The 7,948-nt window shown below is 43.3% G+C and overlaps 1 protein-coding gene across 7 annotated transcripts in view; it reads left to right on the top strand.

Moving 5' to 3' along the window:
* Positions 1-552: 552 nt before the first annotated feature.
* The window catches only part of AKT3 (AKT serine/threonine kinase 3), a 289,204-nt gene continuing 281,808 nt past the window's right edge, over positions 553-7,948 (top strand). For 2 of the 7 annotated variants that reach the window (XM_061624614.1, XM_061624613.1), the window contains exon 1: positions 554-1,151. The gene's annotated coding sequence lies outside the window, so the exon portion shown is untranslated. Of the gene's footprint in view, positions 1,152-1,624; positions 1,910-7,948 lie in introns of those variants that run through there. The other 5 variants (XM_061624611.1, XM_061624608.1, XM_061624607.1 and 2 more) reach the window with 4 other exon arrangements.

Genomic DNA, 7,948 nt, shown 5'->3' with positions numbered 1-7,948 from the left:
ATGGAGGGGGGGAGCCAAGGTGCTTCTTGTCGCAAAAGCTGCCCTGAAAACTGCTATAGGGCAGAGTATAAAAGCTTAGAACCAAATTTAAAAATATTATGATGGCTGATATTGTCGGTTTGTACTTACAAAGATCACAAGAACATGACATCTCAATAATTGTTCACTAAAACCAATTTCTCATTCGTGACTGGGGAACACGACTCAAACCCTGCGGTTTTAGTTCCAGCCTTGCTCTGAATTCTTGCCATGGCGAGTGCCCCTCTAGAGCCATCCTTCGTTGTTCTCCTTGCCGCCTTTCTTCTCCCAACAGTGACCCTCTGTGATGTAGCTTTCTCCCTCCCTCTTGCACCTCATTCTCGTTTGCTTGCTGCCATCCTTTCCCTCAGCTTTCCCCCATCTGACAGCCTGTCTGGTATCTGGCTCCTGTCCCTCCCCCTCTTCCTGTCACCTTAGTCCCCCCCCCCCATCGTCGGCTGTCGGTTGGTCAGCCTCGCCGGCTCCAGCCTACCTGCCATTCTTCCTCTTCTCCTTCAGCCTCCCTCCCTCCCTTCCCCCTCCCTGCTCCCCTCTCCTCCCTCCCTTCGCTCTGTCTGGCTTCCCCCGCCTTTTCCTTCCCTGCTCTGTCTGGCAGCCCCCCGCTCCATTCCGCACATCGGCGCTTCTCGCGAGAACTGGGGGATGCCGATGCTGCTGCAGCCGCCGCCTTGGAGGGGGAGACACTCGGGGGGAGCCAGTGACGTCGGGAGTTTTCCTGAAAGTCAATAACGAGCCTGGCGGCCGAAAAGGCGGCGGCGGCGGCGGCGGCGTCCCCAGCCGAGCCGAACGCTGACTCCCGGGCGGCTCTGGGTAAATTGAGCCGGGAGCAGGAGCCTCCGCCCTGATCCGTGGATGCTAAGGCCGAGCTGCCCAGGCGGTCTTATGTAGCCGCCGCCGCCCCTCCTACGTCTCCTCAGAGCGCCGCTGACCAGCACCGGGACCTTCGAGGCAGCGGTGACTGGTGAGGCATACAGCGGCTGTCGAAGGACCGAACCCGGCGCGGGGGGCAAGGGAGGAGGGTGCGTGGCACCCCCGCCCGGAACCGCCTCCACACCATTTCCCGCCATTTCCACACCAAGGGCCAGCCTCAACCGCCCTCGTCCCTGCTTCAGGTAAAGAGCGGGCGAGTGTGGTGTTGGGACCAGTCGCCGGGGGTGGGGGTGGGGGTGGGGGTGGGGGTGGGGGTGGGGGTGGGGAGCGTGAAAGGATGTGCGGCGGGGGATGCTGGCTGGGCGCTGGCTGCTCTTGGGGCACGTGAGGTGAGGGCGGGAGGAGGTACGGAGGATGGGGATGCCTCATATCTGCGGCTTGGCACGCAGGCGAAAACTACAGCCCCCTCCTAATCCCTGCTGCTCAGCCCACCCCCGTTTCCTATCCTGTGGGGCATTTTTGGCCTAGTGATGCTCTCCCATCAGTATCTTGTTCTGATAGAGGGGGGAAGCGGCGGCGGCATCGGCTTCCCAACTCCTCCCTCCTCAGTCATCACTTACAGCAACCGAGGTTTAACATATAACTCCTCCAGTGCGTCTATGTGCGTGACGGGGCCTGACAGGATCCTGGCGAGATACAGGAGGTTATATAACATTCAAGACGGGGGGGGGTTGAGATGTGCGCTTGGCCACGAGGCACAACGTACAGCGCTCACACACGCAGGGGCGCAGTCATTTATATGGAATGTACCTTCTTTACATCTGAAGTGATGTTGTGAAGAGGGAGGGCGCAAAACGTTACATACAAACCTGGTCTCGCCTGGCATATTCAGCCCCCACATCCAGTCCCTCCCCCACCTTCTTGGTCACTGTGACTCCTCCTCACACGTCCACATCTCCCACCTCCGCCCTGTGTCCAAACGGCTTGTCGTGGTTTAGAGGTAAATGTATGGTAAATGGCTTTAGTTAATAAGTAATAATGTTTTATCATCTCGTTAAAACGTGTTTATGTGCTAAGAATAGAAACAGGAAAGGGCAGTCCCCTTAATAGTAGTGTATTGCACAAGTGATGCTGCTGCCGACGGCAGCTGTGGCTGCAAGTAAACAAACCAACCTCTTTCCGTGCATCAATCTTGCTGGAACAGCCATTATGGTGGCTGCTTTGCACATACAGGAGTTGATGTACATTATTACTTCTCAGACAGTGCGTCTTTCCCTTTTCCTGCTTATACTGATCATGATTTGAAGAGACTGCATAGACAAACAAATGAAGAAGGGCCTGATAATCTGTGGGATCATCATTTGAAGTTAACCAGTTACTTGTAAACAAATCTTAAAATGCCACTTTAAAAAACAGTGTGATACCATGAGTGTGAATATAAGGACATATACAATTTCTTTTTAATGGTATTGAAACAATTTGGTACTTTTCCGTGGAAATTTTATTATAATTGCTTATAAACTCATATATGATGGTCGATCATAATGCTGTTCTATGAGGACAGGTGAAATTGGTTGAGGTGTTTTATTGCCTATGTCTTAATTCAAAGATGTCTTTTTAAATGGGCCCTTAAATCATGAAACAGATGGTTAACATAGTGTTCTTAAAGTTTGGCAAATTTGTGCACACTGGATAGTTTTTAACAAAGTAAATCTGTGAATTGAATTTACAAACAATTTATCTTAGAAGCTGACAGATCTTTCCATTTGTGCTTCATAGAGCTTAGGCTGCAATCCAGTACACAGTTACCTGAAAGTAAGTACCATTGGACCCAATGAAGCTTACTTCTGAGTAGATATGTATTGGATTGCATGGTTAATCTCTCATTTTGAGTACATTTGAGAAACTTTGATAATAGGCTGGGTATCTTTGCTACCTTAGTTAGAACGTATGGATAATAATATTCAGTGTAATCTTTTTGGGGGACTGGATATCTTTGCTATCCTATTTAGAACATATGAATATTATAATATTATGCACTTTAAAGGGAGCTATAATATATGTAATCTGATTTTTTAATTCAATTTTCTTCTGTTTTTTTGAGTTTTTCCCAGTAGAAAGTCTATTCTTATTTGCACAATGCAATTCAAAGTAGTAATAAGGCTACTTCTGTTTTGACTTCTTTAAGTCTGCTCATTAAAGAGATTCTGTTTGTAGTTCTGTTTGTTTTCCCGTGGAGAGTTTTAAATTGACCCCAATATCTTTAATTGGATTGGACTGCTAATTATAATGTATGTGTGTTTTGATTGGATGAGGCAAACATGGATGACCAGATGAATGGTTCAGAAGAAGAGTACACAGAATTATCTCCAATGTTTGAAGTTCTGTATATGTATATTTAGCTAATAAACTCACTAAAGAGGTAATTTTCTATCTAGAGATTTGAGCTTTTTCTTTTTCTATGGCAAGTTATTTTTAATGTTTGTTTAACTTTTTCAAATTGTATTGCAAACTACAATTGCGGTGCTTAATGTGTATTGCTGTTTGTTATCAAACACTACAAACATTTTTGTAATGAAATAGATATGCAGCCTGGTATTCTTTATGTTTACTTGGAGGGAAGTATCACTGAATACATTGGGATTTAATCCTAGGAGGGTATGCATGGATTTGAAATCTAATACAGTGCTTTATCTGATTTGTATATAATCAGTGACATTTCAAAGTACTGCCTTTACTTCTTTTTTAAGCTAACAACCCACTCCTAATCATGTTTGTTCAGAAGTAAGTTCCACTAAGTTCAACGATATCCCCCCCAAGAGTTGCATGTATGACTGCAGCTTTAACATGTTATATTGTTTTCTAAACTGAAAATATTGGCTGTATGCAAATAAAGATGTAAAATTTTCAATCCTTTTTTGACAACCAGTATCAATACACAACTTAAATATTGAGCAAAATTATACCTGGAATACTTTAAGCTTTTATATTTTTATTATTGAATTTGTATCCCATCCTTCCACCCAGAAGAAGCCCAGGGCAGCAAACAAAAACACTAAAAGCACTTTAAAACATCTTAAAAGCAAAATACCTTAAAACATATTAAAGCAAAGCATATTGAAACAAAACATCTTTAAAAAACAACTTTAAAAACATCTTAAAAAGCAATTCCAGCATAGAAGTTGTTTCATCTATAACAAATATGTAATCAACTGACAGGTTATACCTTATGCTTTGAGTACCTCTGTAAAGAGGCAAACAGGAGGATATAAATCTTAAAAATCAACAATACTTTAAAAAAATTAATAAGTTGAACAATTAGGCTACAGTTCTATTTTTGTTTGCCTGGAAGTTCATGGTCCATGAAAGTGAGTAGGAATTAATTCTGAGTAAATGGGATTAGGACTGGTTTGTAACGTCGTAGTTTTAAGAACACTTACTATAGTTGCATAACATTATGCACACTTTCAAGAAGGAAACCCTATTGAATACAGTAGAACTTATTTCTGGGTCAACATGAATAGGCTTATAATACATAAAACTAAAAAGTTTTCTGAGTAGAGATATATTTTTGTGAGTCTAGAATTTGAAAAAAAGTTTAACAGGAAAATAGGAAGTAATCATATTAGAATACATTTAGATAATTTTTAAAGGATTGATCAGCTAGAATAATATTGTTTTGTAGTGCAATGTTAGAGATTCCTGTTATGTATTAAAACACATGTTTTGTGTATGTTTTGCAAAAAATGTAAGAGTTTCAAAAATACTATTGTGTCTTGGTCATGTATGAAAACATAAATCTATTAGGTTTTCTAAGACCTTGGCATGTTTTAAAAGAGTTATATTTCATCATCATGGGGACCTTGCTAGAACTCTAAGGAACCGTTAGATTCTATGCATATTTCCTTGGAAGGAAACCCTACTTTGGTTGAAGACTTGCTTATAGGAATCTCAATATTGTTATCATCCACAGTTAGCAGAATGGAAAAAATATTGCTCTGAATTTGAAACTTGGGGATTACTATATACCCTTTTCTTCATTAAGGATAACTTCTTGAACAATTGCCACATTTTTCTAGAGGTGCTACATGGAGGTGGGGATGAGAGAGAAAAAGTTTGCATTAGCAACAGACTAGGGTCTGTGTTTACCTGTATATTTATTTTATTTGAGCAAACTAAAATGAGTCAAAATGAGGGTTGGAATCTTCATTAAAAAGGAGACTAGCCTTTCTCCCTGAATTTTTCTTGTTAAGCTTCAGAATAGCTTTCATTTCCCTCATACTAGGGTACTTAAATCCATAGCTGAGGAAGACATAGAGTTGAATTTACTTGAGTTACATTATTCTCCTTATGAGAAAGAGTGGGAATATCTTATTTATATTTATGAAGAGTATATAAATACTGTAGAAATTAGGTGTACACTCCTGAAAAACTCTTACAGGAGTAATACATTTATTCATATGAATATAGCTTAGATCATGATTAACAGTATTAGTGACATCCTAATTGTTATTTGAGCTGTGCTTAGAAATCCAGTAGAAATGTCATTCTCTGAAGTCTAATACAGATTTCAAAAAGCTGTCTTTTCCCTCAAGCAGATTTCTGACTGGTGCTTTTGATGCTGGGTATTAATGCTCACTTACAGTCTCAGTATAGAGGCTTGTTAGTGGTATCTTGTAGAATTGCTATTATGCTTGTTACTCACATGGATAAAGTTACTTGTGTACCCTGATCTGGAAAGAAATAGATGCTTTAGGAAAAGATCTACCGTAGCTGACATTAATAATATATATGTTTTGGTCTTTCTGCTGATGACTAGATACTGTTTCAGGCCTTCAGTGAATAAATACAAAAAGTGTATAAAGTGTATAAAGAGAATAGCCATGAGATGAATGCCGTATTACCCAGACTTTGTGAGATGCCTATTTCTCAGAATTCTAATTTTCTCAAAAGTTGAGTTGGCACAAGGGAGAGAATGCATGTTTGTCTCTCATGGTCATAAAAGCTCATGTTTGCAGTGTTGGACATGAGTGACTACACTGTTTGAATATAAACAATTAAACACTGAAAGAGAGATATAAAAATAGATGTTGGTGGGTAGTCATACTGGCTTGTATCCTAAACTGTTTCTCCATTCATGGAACCCTTTTTCATTCACAAAAGGAAAGTTAGGTTCCAAGCCAATATCTTTTTACCTAAATTGTAAGTACAGTAGGGCCCCGCTTTCCAGCAGTTCACTTCTTGGCGCTTCGCTAATGCGGCAGTTTTGAATTGTATCCATGTTCCATATGTTCGGCGCTTGTTCTATTTTTGCAGCAGAAAATTGCCAGAATACAGAGAGATGCTGAATGTACAAATTGATGGTGCCCAACGCCCTTCTTGGACTCAGCTGCTGAGCTTGTCGTCAGAGCTTGGAAACTTTCCTTTTTTAAACTGCAGTTGGGCTAATGGGAGTTGTAGTTCAAAAAAGGAACGTTTCCAAGCTCTGACGATGCACTCAGCAGCTGAGTCCGAGAAGGGTGTTGGGGTGCCATTTTATAGTTGAGAGAGGCGGCGGAGGGCGAGTGAGTGAGCGAGCGAGCAGGCATGGGGGAGGGCGAGGGGGGATGAGCAAGGGAGGCAGTGGAGAGCGAGCAAGCAGGCAGGGGGAGGGCGAGGGGGGATGAGCGAGGGAGGTGGCGGAAGGTAAGCGAGCAAGCGAGGTAGGGGGAGGATGAGCAGGCGGGGGGAGCGAGGGAGCCGGTGGAGGGCGAGCAAGCGAGCAGGCAGGGGGAAGGGGGAGGAGGGACAAGCAAGGGAGCTGGGGGAGGGCGAGCGAGCAGGCAAGGGGGAGGGCAAGTGGGTGAGGGGGAGGACAAGCAGAAGGCGAGCAAGCAGGTGTGGGCAGGCGGGCAGCTGCAGAGAGCCTGCCGCAGAAGGGGAGCACTACTCCCCACAATAACGAGGGCAAGCGATCGAGGGAGAGGGCGATGCTATCAGCTGTAGTGCGGGGAGTTGGAGCACAGCGGCTGAGGCTACCCTTGCTACAGCTGATTGCACCACAGGCTCCTGCCAAAAAATCACAGAAAAGTGGAACATCGATCAGCTGTAGCGCGGGGAGCTTCAGGGGCCAAACGCTACAGTTGATCGATGTTCCACTTTTCGGCGGTTTTTGCTTTTTGGCAGGGGTCTGGTCTCTAACCTGCCGTATGAGTGGGGCCCTACTGTAGAACTATTTTAGGCAAGAAGCAGCTGTTTGGCTCACTTGTAATTCTCTGACAAGTCTCTGAGGAACTTGTTGATCTCAAAGTATTTTGTGTATGTCATAGTGTTCTATTCTCTTTTTTATCTCTGCCACATTTTGAGGCTTAAACTGCTTTATATTTTGGCCAGAGAGTCAATGCTTTTGTCAGATTTAGACAGATGTTAGGAGAACTGGCCTAAATAGCAATAGGTAAAACTGTTGTAATCGACTTGAAGGCATATAACAACAAGATAAAGGATCTGATTGCTTTGTTAGTCATAGCTATAGTGGCCAACACTGCTTTTATAATCGTTTTATAAAAGAAGATGCAGAGGCATCAGTACAAAGCTGCCTCACTTGGCACTGACGATATACTCTGTTCTGGCTAGCAGGAGCGAGGCGATACTAAAGATACTTCTAGAGTTTCCCTTTTGGACCTCCCCTTTCCTCCCGACTCCAAACATTTGTCAAACTCACAGGAGACCTTTTACTGCGTATGTTTTTTTTAAAAACAAGGATTGGCTGAGAGGTTGATTTTTTTTCTTGCTCTCATGCTCCTTGCAATCTATTCAGGAGTAAGATAGCACCTTTGTTTATATTGGTGCTAATTGAGTGCTACATAGGTTATCCTATGCCTCCTGTTTCTACCTGTTATGATGTTAGGCCTCTTACCACCTTTGTATTCCAGGACTAGTCCCAGTGAGGGGCACAGGCAGTGGCAGCATGGAGCAATCTACTGTTGGTTGGTGAAGTGCTTCCCTCCCTTCTCCAAAAACAATTGAGTGTCAGAAGAGTTTTCATAGTCTAGAGTAGGGT

The sequence above is a fragment of the Rhineura floridana genome, chromosome 4, assembly GCF_030035675.1.
Source record: "Rhineura floridana isolate rRhiFlo1 chromosome 4, rRhiFlo1.hap2, whole genome shotgun sequence".
NCBI lineage: Eukaryota > Metazoa > Chordata > Lepidosauria > Squamata > Rhineuridae > Rhineura > Rhineura floridana.
This window is presented reverse-complemented; position numbering and strand designations above follow the sequence as displayed.